A 16,959-nucleotide genomic window follows, 5' to 3' on the forward strand; every position below is an offset into this window, starting at 1 on the left:
CTTTTTGGACATGTGGGCCTTGAAGCAGTTGCTTTTTAAGATGAAGTTCCCAAATTATGGCTGTTTTACATAGATAACTGGTCAGATTTTGGTTTAGAAACGTAGCATTGCAGTTGATTTGGCACATTGCTAACGCATATGAAAATATTTTGGATCTCAGTCTCTTTTTTCTATAATGCTGTATGCTGTGGTCCCGAAGGGTAAGCAGAAATATCAAATATTATGTGGAGCCAAAGTGTCATTTATCCCTCTGTTGGGATTTGTTTTATTTTCAGAGAGTTGTTAGAGGAATTGTGGGGAGGGATTCAATCAAAGAACATGAAATAAGTTTAGGTGTCAACCGTCCATGGTTAAAAAGAATTCCACCTGGTATAACACCCCTTCAGAAGATTATAAATTTCATTCTAACTCTCTGCTAATCAGTTCAGCTGGAGGCAAAGTCTATACAGAGCAGGCATGCAATGAAATTATTCAGGGAAACAATTGAGCGAATTGTTAAAATTCCTCCCTCAGTAATGTTGAATATAGTTCAAAGCAGACTTCACAGAATTGAATAGAAAACAAACTTTGTACATTAGAGCTGCACAGCTTGGGATATTTGGCCAGCAATGTGGTATAGTGGTTAATAATAATAATAATAATAATAATAATAAATTTTATTTATATCCCGCCCTCCCCAGCTGAGCCGGGCTCAGGGCGGCTAACAACAATTAAATAAACAATCAAATAATAACACATTCTAAAAATATTTCATTATAAAAATTAGTTAAAATCAAATTGATGGCAACCGATTAAACAAAATTCTGTGCAGGTGGCCAGAGGAGGGAGTCAGGCTGCGCCCTGACCAAAGGCCTGGCGGAACAACTCTGTCTTGCAGGCCCTGCGGAAAGATGTCAAGTCCCGCAGGGCCCTAGTCTCTTGTGACAGAGCATTCCACCAGGTTGGAGCTGCAGCCGAGAAGGCCCTGGCTCTAGTTGAGGCCAGCCTAACCTCTCTGAGGCCTGGGACCTTGAGGGTGTTATTATTTGTAGACCGTAGGTTTCTCTGTGGGGCATACCAGGAGAGGCGGTCCCGTAGGTACGAGGGTCCTAGGCCGTATAAGGCTTTAAAGGTTAAAACCAGCACCTTAAACCTGATCCTGTACTCCACCGGGAGCCAGTGCAGCTGGTATAGCACCGGATGAATGTGATCCCGCAGCGAAGACCCCGTAAGGAGTCTCGCTGCGGCATTCTGCACCCGCTGGAGTTTCTGGGTCAGTCTCAAGGGCAGCCCCACGTAGAGCGAGTTACAATAATCCAGTCTGGAGGTGACCATCACATGGATCACAGTGGCTAGGTCAGGGCGAGAGAGATAAGGGGCCAACTGCTTAGCTTGGCGGAGATGGAAAAATGCCGCCTTTGTTATAGCTGTAATCTGCACCTCCATAGAGAGGGAGGTATCGAAGATTACACCCAAACTCTTAACGGACGGTGCTGGCACTAATTGCACCCCCGCAAGAGATGGGAGTTGCCCCCTCGATCCCATATCGTCCCGCCCCAGCCAGAGGACCTCTGTCTTCGAAGGATTAAACTTCAACCGGCTCCCTCGTAACCATCCAGCCACAGCTTCCAGACATCTGGTCAGTGTGTCTGGGGCCGAGTTAGGATGGCCATCCATCAACAGATAGAGTTGGGTGTCATCAGCATACTGATGGCAACCCAGCCCAAAACTCCGGACAAGCTGGGCGAGGGGGCGCATAAAGATGTTAAAAAGCATCGGGGAGAGAATCGCACCCTGAGGCACTCCACACACCAAGGAGTGACGCGATGACAATTCCCCCCCAAGCGCCACCCTCTGTCCCCGATCAGAGAGAAACGAGCGCAGCCATTGAAGGACTGTGCCCTGGATCCCCACGTCGGCAAGGCGGTGGTCCAGGAGTTCGTGATCGACCATGTCAAAGGCTGCTGACAGATCATCAGGATTGGTACCAAATCATGTGGTTTGTCAAGCTGGTGGGCATGCATGGCTAACATGCTGTGCATTTTTTTTTCTTGCAACAAGTTTTATTTTTTGTGATTATTACATTTCTGTCCCACTTTCCCCCCAAGGTACTCAAGGCAGCATACACCGTTCTCTGTTCTCATAACAATCCCATGACAGTCAGGGACTGGTCTTCCAGTGAGCTTCATGAGTGAGAGAGAATTCAAATCCTGCTCTCCCAGATCAGCACTCTGAACTACAACTCTGCAATGGCTTTACACAAATAGACTTCCCCACCTTAGACATCCATACTAATGAGCGTGTGGAGAAGCCATACATTTTCAGGGACAGGGCAAAGAGGCATATTCCCATAGCCCCTTTAAACCTATAGCTTCTTTAATGATGTCTATTTATACCAGTAATGCACAAAAGGAGATAGGCTTCGGTCGAATTATGTGCATGCTCCTGCAAGTGCTAAAATTAAATTTTAAAGGGGGATGGGAATAGCGCAAGGCAAGGCAAGGCACTCCATTTTGACCTAATTGACCTAATTCATCCTAACTGCAGTCCTCTATGTCCCCCTAACCTCTCAAGAAGAACATGAGAAGGAGATACATTTCAGTGCCAAGAGACACTGAATCCATTCTCCATTGGAAAATACTTAACTGATTTCATAATGCACAGCTAATAATCTAGCACATTAGAAAAAGATGCCACATAGTCTCAAATTTCAAAACATGATACATTTTGTAATCAAAGGATGATCCGTGCTGTGTTTGGCTTGGAAGATCAAGACCTGTGATTATCATGTTGAGCGATGCTCATAAAACCGAGACCAATCTCAATGGGCCAGAAGAGCTCTAAAAAGGGGGAAAAATATGGAAGAGATAATGCAATACATTTCAAATAAGAAAAACAAAGTAGGTGCAACTAAAAAGAGTGGGAGAGGGCAACAATCAAAGACTTGCTCAAGACTGGCATGGAAGTCAGATATAAAGTTGTTGTTTTTTAATGAAAAAAATTTAAATGAGTTCATGACATGTTTGAATTCTGATACTTTACACCACTTTTATCTTCAACAAAATCAGTTTGCATACTGCAAATATGTAGCAATGAAAAACAATCAAACTCCACCACAGCCATTATTATTTAAATAAAGAAGTCCACCACAGTTCATCTGCCAGTGTTTAAGTGGGAAGTGACAGAAAGAAAATATAAAGGGCGAACAATCTCCCTTTTATGAATGAATGCATAAATCAGGAGAATAAATGATCAGGTGTGGAGCAGAATGCATTCCATAGCCACAGTGCAATGTATCCAGCGGGAGACCATTATTTCTCCTTTTGAATTTTTCAGGACATTAATCCCTTCTTGTTTCAGTGAAACTGCAAGATTTTTTCTCTTTCTTTTGCATTTGGTTCTCAGGGCACTGTCGTTTCAGCTTCTCTCTGCTTTAACAATTCTTGTTTTCCCACTGAAATAGTTACAAGGTGGAACAAGGTCACATGGGTCATTAAACAAAACAAAACAAAACAAAACAACTTTTGATAGGCTTAAAAACCCCACACATAAATTGAAAACAGTTCTGCTCCTTACATTCCTACTTTAGACCAGTGATTTCAAAATGTATAACTTCAGAGGGCCAATCTTGAGAACTTCATGGGCAGAGACTATGTCTCCACTGTATGCTGTATCTCACTCTCTATGCCAGCAGTAATCAGTGTGATACACTCAGTTGCAGAGAAGGTTTTTTGTCTCACCACAAGGGAAACAGACACACCTGAAAAGTTTAAATTGGATCTTTCATTTAATAACCTCAGCCATGTTGGTTAGAGCAAAAGCAAGAGAAGAAACATGAATGAGAAACCAGGCTCACAACTCACTTTCTGTTCCTAGTGGATTTTTCTTCTCTGTTCATTGGGTATAGGGATGTGGGTGGCGCTGTGGGTTAAACCACAGAGCCTAGGACATGCTGATCAGAGGGTCAGCGGTTCAAATCCCCGTGATGGGGTGAGCTCCCGTTGCTCGGTCCCTGCTCCTGCCAACCTAGCAGTTCGAAAGCACGTCAAAGTGCAAGTAGATAAATAGGTACCACTCCGGCGGGAAGGTAAATGGCGTTTCCGTGTGCTGCTCTGGTTCGCCAGAAGCGGCTTAGTCATGCTGGCCACCTGACCTGGAAGCTGTACCCTGGCTCCCTCAGCCAATAAAGTGAGATGAGTTCCGCAACCCCAGAGTCGGCCACGGCTGGACCTAATGGTCAGGGGTCCCTTTACCTTTACAACGGGTATGGATCATGGAGTGTTGCTTATTCCAACAGTCTCCACACATTGTTAGACTGCAACTCCCATCCTCCCACATAATTTACCATGTTGGTTGGGGTCTGCTGAAAACTGTCGTCCAATGACATCCAGAGAGCACCATGTTAGCCACCGCTGCTATATGCCTTGTAATGGTGAAAGGAAAATGCATTTTGGTAAATCATTTGGCACATGGTGAGCAGTAGAAACTGCCCATGCTTCCCTGGTATGGGACAACATTTCATTTGCCAAGATGTATTTTCCAATCAAACTTTAGGGCATCCTTTGAGGGCTCTTCTACATGCAGTAAGCATGTCTACTGTGTAAATTGCTCTTTGACACTGAGAAGCCCTCTATTAACAACACTCCCCATGCATCATATTCAAACCTGCCATTTTGGGCAGTGGTTCCATATTGACAGAACCCTTCTCACATTCAATAGCAAAGCCAAAGCTACGATCATTCGCACAACTCTTTTGCTGCAAGGTAATGGGCTTTGTACAACAATTGGTATTATCAAAATGTTTTTTTCAAAGCATCAGCTTTGAAATAAAGGTAAAAAATAACATTACGTGTCAAATTGCTTGTAGAAATTACATCTCCAGACAGGGTTTGCCTATTTAGCAGGTGCTACAAGCAACACAATGAAGTTTCCTGCTTAATATTAATGGGCAGGGAATTTGAAAGACTAAGTGCTGCCACACAGAAAGATTGATTCCTTGCAAATGCAAAATGGGCATTCTGTGGCACTTGCAGGAGTGCCAGTTCCGTAGACCGAAGCGGCCAAGTGGGCACATATGGCGTAAGGTGATCCTTCAAGTTTACTTATTGATTTGTTATCTTCTAATATTGTACCCAGAGTGACTTATAGCATAAGGGTAACAGTGCTACACTATAAGATTACAGTACGAATAACATTCTTGGTGAAATTTGACCTGGTGGGGGGGAAGGGAGAAGTCCTGTCTAAAAATCCTACAATTACCAGAATGTCTACAGTGTTGCTATTAAGCAGAGTTATGTACCAATTAACTTGGCATTTTTATTAATTGCATCAGTTACTTTTACAATGAACTTTGAAGGACTTCTTAGCATATTTTAGTAATGAGCCCAAGAGGTGCGTCTGAGTCTGCCTTGCCTGCTGCTGATACCGCAACTTCAGATTAATTTCTGGTAGAAATCAATTAATGGGGTCAGGTGAAGCCAATAAAGTACAGAAGTTATTTGATAAATATCCCCAATGTGTTTTGCTGATGTTCATGAGAATTTGCACCACAGTCATGAGATGCATATTGCATCTCCATCTGATAAGATACAGGTAATGGTATTTTTTCTAAACACGGTGATGTTTGGAGGCAGTGTTCCTTTTTTGAACAAATTTCCCTGATGAAGATAAGTGAAATGTACCAAAAGTTATGGGTTAAATAACTTATTGGTATTTCCTCCAGCATTCTTTCTTGCCTGCAGCAGTGTAGGACCTGCCTTTTCTGTAAGACCAGACCAGAAATAATGGACACCAGCTGAATCAAAAACCCATCGTCATGTTTTAGGTTGACTGTGGCTCCCACAGATCTACAGATCTGCACTGCTGATAATACACAATTAAAGTGAAAAATGCTGTTTGATTCAGAAGATACCCGATGATTTACACCTAATGAGAGTGTGGCCCTCTTGTCGCTGGGGTCATTTCAGCCACCAGATGTCAGCACCTGATATGGAATTTTAAAAAATATTTTTGACCATGTAACGAGAATACATAATATGATAAGGTTACAAGACGTCCCCGTTTCTGGGGACAGTCCCCAGATTTACAAATCAGCCCCCATACAAAATCCATTGAAGTTGAAAAGTGACCCCAGATTCATTGAAAAAAATCTGGTAACCTTATAATATGAGCAATTGGTGGATAGAACATTTCCCCATTTGATGAGGCCCATGTTCATCCAGGGGATTAGAACACGGCTTTTCTCTACCTTAACATGTTAGCTGCAGTAAGATGGGCTTAGTGATGACAAATAACCTTTATATTAATTGAGCGAATTAAAAACATTTTAATAAACAAAGAACTTATGTGAGTTTCTAGCAATAATATTGCTAGGTGGGGTCAAATTTTCAAACCCCACTACTACAGATGTGAACTGTTCATATGAAGTGTGCATAGTTTGTGAGCTAATAAGTCAAACATATTTCACTACTCTGGTGGGCCACTGGGACCTAAATATATACCCTGTGTTTGTTGCCAGCTGGTTGGCTATGTGCAGTTTGGTAGGCGCATTAAAATAACAGACCACCTCCTTCCTTATGATCCTCCTTGCCTATTACAGAATGTTCTTACAAAGAAGACCTAGATTATATGACATTGCTATTTAAAGAACATTTTTCTGATTTGCTTGGGGGAAAGTTAACTCAAAGCATATGTTACCCCCCCATTTCCCAGTGCATTATCGCTTTCATTTTCATTTAGCTTTCATTATTGAAAAAAGAAAAGAAAAAAAGGAGAGGCTCTTTTGGGGAAGTGGGTTTGTTTCGCAGGACCTCTCAATCAAGCCGAACTTGCCAGAATATAATTGAACCCCACCTGAAAATAGTGACAGTCTGGAAATGCCCTGTGTAATCTGATGGTTGGCTGTGGGCTTCTCAACATGCCCTGCTCCTCCTGCTCCTCCCACCCTCTTAATTTTGTCTGCTATTAGGAAACAAAGACTTTAATTAAAAGATTTTAATTAAAATCTTCTTTGGTCCCCCCCCCTTACTACTCTTCTTATTAGTTATTTTTAGCTACCTTGGATTGCCTGTGTAAGGAAAGTGGAATATAAATTTTTAAAGAAGCCTAAGCAAATAATGTATGTATGACAAATATATTAACATGTGTATTGCCCTAAATATTCTTGGGGAAATAGCTGCATTGAGTATTTCTCCAATATTCGTTCTTGTGGCAGATTACACATTTCCTATGTAATGGTGCATATGATTTCCCTCTACAAGAATGATACACTACAAGAAAACAACAAGGAGACTTGTGACACCTTAAAGACTAGTAAATTTATTGTGGCACAAGCTTGTGTGGACTATAGTCTGCTTCATTAGATGCATGAAGTGTTTTCCTCAGTTACAGTAATATATACACTTGGTTTGGGGTTTTCAGGATTGTGAACATTGAGGTCAGGAGGAATTGAAAAATCACTGTTTACAGTTTTGCTCCAGGCCAAACATATATAAACTTGTAACTAAGGATAAAGCATCATGCATCTGATGAAGTGGATTGTGATCCACAAAAGTTTATGCAGTAACAAATGTATTAGTCTTTAAGGCACTACAAGACCCTCATCTTGTTTTGTCTGCAAGAGACTAACACATCTAAGCCTTTGGAAATTATAAGAAGAGAAGTATTGTGATGAGGTGCAAACTGAACCTACTGCAATCAATATGAATTTGCCACATACTTCAAGAGATTGATTCTGGTCAACTAATAAAGCAAAACCAGAGATTAATGTGAAAAGGGGATCACTTGAACATGGCAGCATTTCATTTGGTATGTGCTTCAAGCTTCAGGCAAAGACTCAGATCAATGTTTCCTTTATCTAAAATGATTTTTCTCATCCCTAATATTGTCGTATTTCATGCAAAGGCCTTCTTAATCAATAAAAAGTCCATCTAAAAGTTTTAATAAGTGTGCCATAATTGAAGCTCTTAACAATAAAATGTTCAATAGCAGTATAAAAGCTCCCATCAAAGACACATCTCTAATTACATCATGTTATTTTAGGTATCTTTTTGCGTGAGAAAGAGCTAGGGTGAATGTTAAGGTAATTATATCCTGTAAATAGAATAACAAATTATCATCCTTGGTAAGTCCTATAAGCCTTGCTCAAACTCTTCATAGCAGAACAAGAATACTGGGATGCTTGCAATGTGGTATCTTTGTACCAGAAACGGGAAGATTTTCTGGCTGGCCTCTGTGAAACGGAGAGTTTGACTGCTTGGATGTTGAATTTAACCAGCATATGGCTACATGGCAATGATGAGCGGCACAAGAAACAAAATCGGGCAGAGCATGAAATGGGAATTTTACCTTCTTACAGTAAGCTTGTTTCTTCACAGACACACATCCCTCTCTATCCTTCATCCAGAAGCATTATCAGAGCTCACAAAAACATTTCTGCTGGGCGATGTTTGCTCTGATGGGCCTGAGGTTTCCCATCCCTGCTTCACCCTCTGCTGAGGGGTTGCCATGGCAGAAGTGCAAATTAAACAAGAAATGAAGATGATCCCTTCCAAACACCTCATTGTGTAATACAGGCAAGACATCAATAAAGAAAGGAGAATGTACTGAAAATAGCACAGACTTTACATGGCTTTGCCTTGCTGTTCATGGCTAACAGCAACCATCTCTGAAGGAGGCAAGGTAGCACAGTTTCATACATATGCTATGTGAGAACTAATTATTTTTGTTCTTAAAACCTAGCATCTTGGTGAGGATGCCATGGCAGACACAACTAATTGGTCAGGTAGTCAAGCACTTCATTTGTGTTGCTATGGATACTAGAGCTAGGAGAATTGAATGTACAGACTTGGGGTATTGCTAATACACAGATCACTCTCAAGAGCTATAACAAGAGTCAAGTTTCTTCCTTGAACTTCATCCAGTACGTGAATATCTCAATAAGTTTTGAGAGCTGTAACAGAGTGCAGATTATGTGAGAAAATGAGCATGCTCAGTCTTAAATTCTTTTGTGTGGGATGCAATTCAGGCTTTTTGCACCCACAGATACTGCACACATCTTGTACTTATAGCTCCTCAACACTGGTGGGCACTCTGGCCATGATCTCCAGCTGATGTGTGATGGACATCAGTGTGAAGGAGGCCATTTCTACACGTGTAGGGTTTCCCCCACAGGGACAGCCCCCCCCCCTGACTGAGTGGGTATATGAACATATAGATGGGGAAGGAGTGAAGAATGACTGTCCTCTAGGTCCATCTCCTCTCTATCTTTATGATCGCCCAAAGCTGGGAACAGATACTGTATACGCAACTCCTCCTCCTCCTCCTGTTATTTGTATGCTGCCTTTCCACAGTTAAAACAATGCTCAAGGTGGCTTCCAGTATGAAAAGAGTACCCCCCTCCCCAACCACAGCTGTCAACTTTTCCCTTTTCTTGTGAGGAGTCCTATTTGGAATAAGGCAATTTCCCTTTAAAAAAGGGAAACGTTGACAGCTATGCCCCAAACCCCAGTCCTTGCTGGGAAGCAGCAGCAGTTCTTATGAAGCCTGTCAGGCCCCACCCTAGGCCAGGTGGAGAGAGGCAGGAATGGGGCCATTTTAAGAGTTCCTGTTCATGTGGGGTTTACATCTACACCAATGATACAAATGGAGACATTGTCTACAGCTTAGGGAATGTAGGGTAGCCAGATACAACAGGAGACAGGGCCCCAGCACCTTTAATAGCTGTAGAAAGGAGGGAATTTCAGCAGTTTGTCATCTGCTGAGATCTCCTCTTCTGCACAGCTGTTAGAGGTACAGAAGCCGCATGTTTTTCTCTCCACCTTGCCACCCTAGTGGAAGAGAGTGGGGTTCAGCAAACAGGTTTTTGTTGTTGGTTGTGGTTTTTTTGCTGCTCTAGCCAGTCTGTGCATTCATATTCCCACATATGTCTTGGAAACAGGGGCTTAATTAGTACATTCTAGGGTTTTGTAGTCCTGCCAACCTAGCAGTTCGAAAGCACGTCAAAGTGCAAGTGGATAAATAGGTACCACTCCAGCGGGAAGGTAAACGGTGTTTCCGTGTGCTGCTCCGGTTTTCCAGAAGCGGCTTTGTCATGCTGGCCACATGACCCGGAAGCTGTACGCTGGCTCCCTCGGCCAATAAGCGAGATGAGCACCGCAACCCCAGAGTCGGCCACGACTGGACCTAATGGTCAGGGGTCCCTTTACCTTTACTAGGGTTTTGTAACATAAATGGAAACACAATAAAACCAGCATAGAGGAGCCTCTAGTCATTTGAAACTGGGAAAAGGAAGAAGTGCAGGAAATGATTCTTAGCCTAAGATACTGTGCTTCAGCATCCATATTCCCACCTGTGAAATACTGTACTGAGAATGTTACCCAAAAGAACAAAAGCAATAAATAGACACCACTGTTACCCAACCCATAGTTGTATGGTGACCCAAATGGAATGGAGGACCAGCTTCTAGAACCTGTCATAGTTGTGTAGAAGAAGGAAGTTTAGTGGCTGTGTAATTCACAAATTCTTTTGCATTTGGCATTTTACAAAATAAAAAAGCAACTACAGTGGTACCTCGGGTTAAGAACTTAATTTGTTCTGGAGGTCAGTTCTTAACCTGAAATTGTTCTTAACCTGAGGTACGACTTTAGCTAATGGGGCCTCCTGCTGCCGCCACTGCACAGTTTCTGTGCTCACCCTGAAGCAAAGTTCTTAACCTGAGGTACTTTTTCTGGATTAGCGGAGTCTGTAACCTGAAGCGTATGTAACCTGAAGCGTCTGGAACCTCAGGTACCACTGTAATTGGTTCTAGCACCTTTCTGGAAAGCTAGGATTTCAGGATTAAACAAATCCCAAATTTCACAGCTGCAGAGGTATGGCTTCTTCTCCTTTCTTGACAAGATGCACCACAGATAAAGATAAATTACATTTTGATTTTGTTTGTTAATGAAATTCTGAGTACCTGAGACTCTTGATGCATGTTGAAAACCACCTGGCAAAGACAGTGGCCAACCATCTGCAATGTAGCATTTATGCTTGGGCACCTGCAAGAAAGGGAGAATAATAATCAGACCTTAAGGGGGAATGCAAAAAACAGCAGGAATAATAGCTGGGGAAGAACTTAGATAGGATATGGTCAATATCAAGAATATGGATTTGGCTGAAGTGAGGGGGAAGCTTTAGGATGGAGAAACACAGAAAAACAATCTGTATGTTTTGCAACTAGGGATGTAAGAAGTCAATGATTTCCATTCTGACCCATGTTCATCACATGCAGTCCTGTTTCCATTCCATTAATGTTTGGTTTCCAACAAAAAACTATATGATTCATCTTGCTGTCCCTCGTGGTAGAAAGTATGTAATTATATTATGATTACCATTATTCTACCATTAGCATTATTTCACCTTTACCATTATTCATTTCATTGTAAAGGAAATACAGTGTGCACTGGGGTGGGCAGGCCATTAATTGTGTATTGTTTGTGAACTGAAAAAACAACAACATAGAATACCAGTCATATTTGCTGGATTAATTCCTGTTCCCGACATGGGCAAATTAGCAAACGTTGGCAGTCTCCACTCCTGTTTCCATTTCTATTGGATTTCCCCAACTTCCCAATTTGCAGTTCTGGGAAATCAAGGTTCCAAAACACACATGAGTCTTTCCCTTTTTTGGCGCTCTTCATTGAAGACATGGAGAGTGATGGGCATGGGAGTATCATGAATGTACCTATGCACATTCTCCCTGCAGACTGCCTGAATTTGGCCAGGCATAATTGCATCCAGATTTGTTCAAACAACATTGCTTAGAAACATAACAAGCAGACTGATTGTCCATTCAGTCCAAAGCCAGGGACAGAGTGATGTTAAAAAGAATGTCAATAGAGGGAGGGGGAGTTTAAATTATATATGGAAATGTTCCTAAATTTCTGTTTCTGCTTCACTTTCCTGTTTGTGGTGCTTGGGAGCTCAGAGTGATTTCCCGTAAGCAAGTCCTGGTGCTTTTGGTCAGCTCTGTATTGGGCAGACTCGAGGCATGCAGCTGGTGACAAGTCAACAAAGAGCCACACAAGTAAAGCTTTGAAATTAAAGGCATCAGACTGATGTCCCCTTGTTCTAATCATTAAATTCCAATAGAATCTAATGGGGTTTTTCCGTGATTTGTTAGCTTAGCTATATTTAAAGCTGATTACAAAACTCAAGTGGTAGCCTGGAATGCTCTCTCCCCCCTGCGTGGCCTGATCCAGCAGCTTTTCTTATGCTCTCATTTCCCTTGCTCTGTAGATCTTCTGTGACCATCAGAGCAAGAATGAACCAAGGTTTAGCCCTGAAATGTGTTTAGCCTCCATCCTGGAACATGTGGAATAATAACAAAGGCAATGGTCCACCTGAGCATGTCATTCATTCATTGTACTTTGCTCCATAACCAGGGTCCTCTGTGTGAGCAGTGCAGGGAGCCTCAGGCATGAGGGCCAAATCCAAGTCTCCAGGCCTTCCTGTCCAGCCCTTATGGTTCTTTTCAAGCTACTTCCTTTCTTTCCTGGCCACAGACCTTTTACGAGCTCTGCTTTTGCCTGGATGGAATGTGTTCTGATTGAGGTGATATCCATATACCATACATTTAAAGCACTGGTAGCACATATTTAAAGTGCATGGCTTCTCTGGAAAAGAAGGGAAGAAGGCGGGAAATGGTACTGGTTGAACCACAGTGTACCCAGACTTACAATTTTGCATGGGAAGCCATGTGCTTTCATTGTGATTCAAATGCATAAGGAGGATGTGACTTATGACTCTTGCTTGCCTGGATAAAGATATGTGTGTGTTGTTGTTTAGTCGTTTAGTCGTGTCCGACTCTTCATGACCCCATGGAGCAGAGCACACCAGTGTGTGTAGAAACCACAAATTTGTGTGTGACTGGAATGTAGCCTACTGCACAAAGCCAAGGGCCATCTCTGTAGCTCCACCTTCTTTGTGCATCTATCCTCACCCACCAATGGTATGTGCTGTTTCTCCCTCCACCCAGAAGTTGCCTATTTCGGGATGCAGCCATCAGACTGAAAAAGTTCCCTAGCTTAAGCAAATAGATATAAACATAAAATAAAATGAATAACAATGACAGCACCACCCTAAATTCCTGACGGTTAATCCTTCAACACCACACCACAGAGGGTAGAGAAGTCCAATAACTGCAGCTAAACCTATGCAGCCAACCAACCCATGGTAATCTGGGATTGAGCAGAGGGTCTCCTAAATCAGAAAGTAACAAGCTCAACCTCTCTCTCTCTCTCTGTATATATTTGGGGAAGTGATTTTCAGTTTGCAGTGCTGTTCATTAGAGCTGTCAAAGAAATCTTACAGCACAATCCTAACCATTCCTATTGGGTTCAACAGTTCTTGCTCCCAGGTAATTAGGGTTCAGACTGAGGCCTCATTAGACACTTAACTGCATCAGTTTTCATTGACAATGGATAGATTGCATGCATTTGCAGCCCTAGTGTATATATGGATGTTCACAATAAAAAGTGTAGAAGCTGGAATCAATGAGTCTAACACTCCCATCCTGCAATACATCACTAAAAGCAATATTACATGGTTCATCATTGCGTTACAATGAGCCAGAATGCTGAGGTGAGGTCAGAAGGGGAGAGTTGTGGCAAGATCTAAATTTCTGCTTAGAGTGGAATACGATTTATATATTTCACTCTAGAAAAACAGGCCCAGCAGCCAATCTTCAAACTTTGCTCCATAATGTACTGACATGGATATATTTCCAAGACTCCCCAGGAAGGATCCTGTAAATACCTGGCCTTGCTCGCAGTAATCCTTTCTTCCACAATTTGGCCTCAAGCAGCATGGCTTTATATACCTCAGTCCTGTCAGCTCCTTTTCTGGTTAGTTGAACAGCTTGAGGAAGCAAAGACAATGCAGAGACTGGGTAGGGACATGGCCTTAAAGGCCCAGAATCATGGCTGTATTACACAATGTTTGGTAAGAAAGTACTAGCAATTATTGACTAGGAAGTGCTCATTGGGCTGATGACATCCAGCAGGTATTGATCCTGTTCCACTTTGGGGCAGTCAGCTGGTGTCGCTGTCTGTCTTGAACTGTAGCACAGGGATGAGAAACCTGGGGTCCTCCAGGAATTGCTGGGTTACAACTCCCATCATAACTGATAGGGAGGGGGGAGAAATTCAATTCAGGTCTCATTTGAAGTCAAATCTATCAAATCTGCACTTTCCAAAACAATATGCTATCTGAAACACAGATAGCCTTTGAAATTTGTACTTATCTGAACTATACGATATAGTTCTCTACCCAAACAAGAACTACAAAAATGATTGTTTTTTTTAAGGGAAAGTGTGCTTTAAAATGAAGATATTAGTGAAGGTAACAGACAGTGTGGTGTAGTGGTTAAGAGCGGTAGACTCATAATCTGGTGAACCGGGTTCACGTCTCCGCTCCTCCACATGCAGCTACTGGGTGACCTTGGGCCAGTCACACTTCTCTGAAGTCTCTCAGCCCCACTCACCTCACAGAGTGTTTGTTGTGGGGGAGGAATGGAAAAGAGAATGTTAGCCGCTTTGAGACTCCTTCGGGTAGTGATAAAGCGGGATATCAAATTCAAACCCTTCTTCAGGGAAATTGCTTGCATTGTACAATTGTACATTGGTCAAAGTGCACATGACAATGAAATTCACACTAAAATGTTGGTGAATTTTCATGTGGATTTTCTTAAAATCACAAATTGGTGTAAAATATGGAGAAATTAATTTAAGACTAGAAAAATGAGAAACTGAGATAATTGAAACTGACAGGTCCTTCCATCCCTAATCCCTGACCATTAGCCATGCTGCATGGATCTGAAGGGAATTGTAGGTTTTTTAATTACGCTTCCTGATCTTTTCAAAGAAAGCTCTTGCAATACCAATTACATATAAAACAGGTTCATCCAGTGGAAAAATCAGTTTTACATAATTCAGCAAACCCAGTATGCAATCTGCTTTAAGATTTCATTTCAATTTATTTCCATGCAAAAGCAGTCTCAAGTTTTGCTCCTCTATATTGGGAGAAGTAGTCCCATGTGATGCTGATGAATAAATGCTCCATGCAAGATTGAAATTTCACCTGGAATTTTGTCCCTTGGGAATTGTGGTGAATGCTTCTAGAATGTACACTAATTGGTCTGATAAATCATCCACTCAACACGAAAGAAAGAAAGAAAGAAAGAAAGAAAGAAAGAAAGAAAGAAAGAAAGAAAGAAAGAGCAATATTTGGAGAAAATGTGCAGAACTAGATTGTGGGCTCTGGGTGGAGGTCATGAAGACTCAAAACCTCCACATTAAAACCATCTGCCAAAGGAATATAAAAACCAAGCTTTGGAAGCTGTAGCAAAATTACTAGAGCAGTGCTCTGCCTCCTGGAGTCTCCTTATCAAGTGCCTGCCAAATGGAACAAAGAAAGCAGATTCCCAAATTAAAGGAAGGTTAAATGCTCTTTGGTCTTTATAGCTGGTATAAATGATTAAAGAGGTCTCTTTAAATGTTCTTTGTTTATCCCGGTGTTTAACAATGTATTATTGAGACCTTAGGGATCCTTTTGGCTCTGTTTGCATTATGATATATGATTCTCATCAGGTGTGTGTGTGTGTGTAGAAGGTGTGTGTGTGAGAGAGAGAGGGGGGGAGGGGAGACAGGCTGCCTCCCAACACAGTAAAGAACACAATCTTGGGAGGATCCCACTGGGTTTGTTTTGGTTTTCATCTCAAGCACCCACCGTGAATCAATATGGTTCACAGAGGCTTTCTCCAGTAACTCAAAAGCAGTTGACGTATTAGGATGCATTAGTACAGAGAGAAGAGGGAGGAGGGGGGCTGGAGATGTCAAGAAACACGTAAAAATATTGCAGTGTTTACTCCTGTGATTTGGTGAATAATAACCCAGGTGATAACCCAGCAAGCGGAGTTCCGCAGAGCATGTTATGTGCCATGAGGCAGATGTAATCATTCGGTTCTGATATTTCAACCCTCATTTACTATCAGCACTTCTCAAGCCAGATATATGCCATAGCACACCATTCCCTCTCCATCACGTTCATGCAGTTTGGCTTTCACCTTGTGCTGTACTGAGGGACTGACAAGGGCAGAGCCCTGTTCAAATGGTCCCTTCGCCTCTTCTGTCACCTGGCTCCATCCTGCCAAGGGTTTGTCATTCTGACATTTTCCCATAATATAACTTAGAAGTCCTTCACCGGGCTCAACAGCACTGCTGGCAGTGCTGTGTATAGTCTGCTTTTGAGTATTGCTCCAAAAGCACAACAAAACATACACATTGTGCACGTTGCCCCTTTGACTAAAGTAGCATAATCTCTGATGGAGAATATGCTTCTGAGATTACTTTCGGATGATTTGTTTATTTAGCATTCATCCTGATTTGTTGCTACAGAGTTTGAAAGGAGGTTAGGTGACATTGCCTATTTACTGAGCATTCATACTGTTTGTGGAGAAGTTAAATGATCTTACAAGGGAGTGGGTGGCACTGTGGTCTAAACCACTGAGCCTCTTGGGCTTGCTGATCGCAAGGTTGGCTGTTCGAATCCACATAATGGGGTGAGCTCCCGTTGCTCTATCCCAGTTTCTGCCAACCTAGCAGTTCAAACGCACACCAGTGTAAGTAGATAAATAGGTACCGCTGTGAAGGGAAAGTAAATGGCATTTCCGTGCACTCGGGTTTCTGTCTCAGTGTTCCATTGCACCAGAATAATAATAATATAATAATAATTTATTATTTATACCCCGCCCATGTGGCTGAGTTTCCCCAGCCACTCTGGGCAGCTCCCAGTAAAAGGACCCCTGACCATTAGGTCCAGTCGTGACCGACTCTGGGGTTGCAGCGCTCATCTCGCTTTATTGGCCGAGGGAGCTGGCGTACAGCTTCCGGTTCATGTGGCCAGCATGACTAAGCCGCTTCTGGCAAACCAGAGCAGCGC

The sequence above is a fragment of the Podarcis vaucheri genome (genome assembly GCF_965113315.1).
Source record: "Podarcis vaucheri genome assembly, chromosome: 3".
NCBI classification, from domain to species: domain Eukaryota; kingdom Metazoa; phylum Chordata; class Lepidosauria; order Squamata; family Lacertidae; genus Podarcis; species Podarcis vaucheri.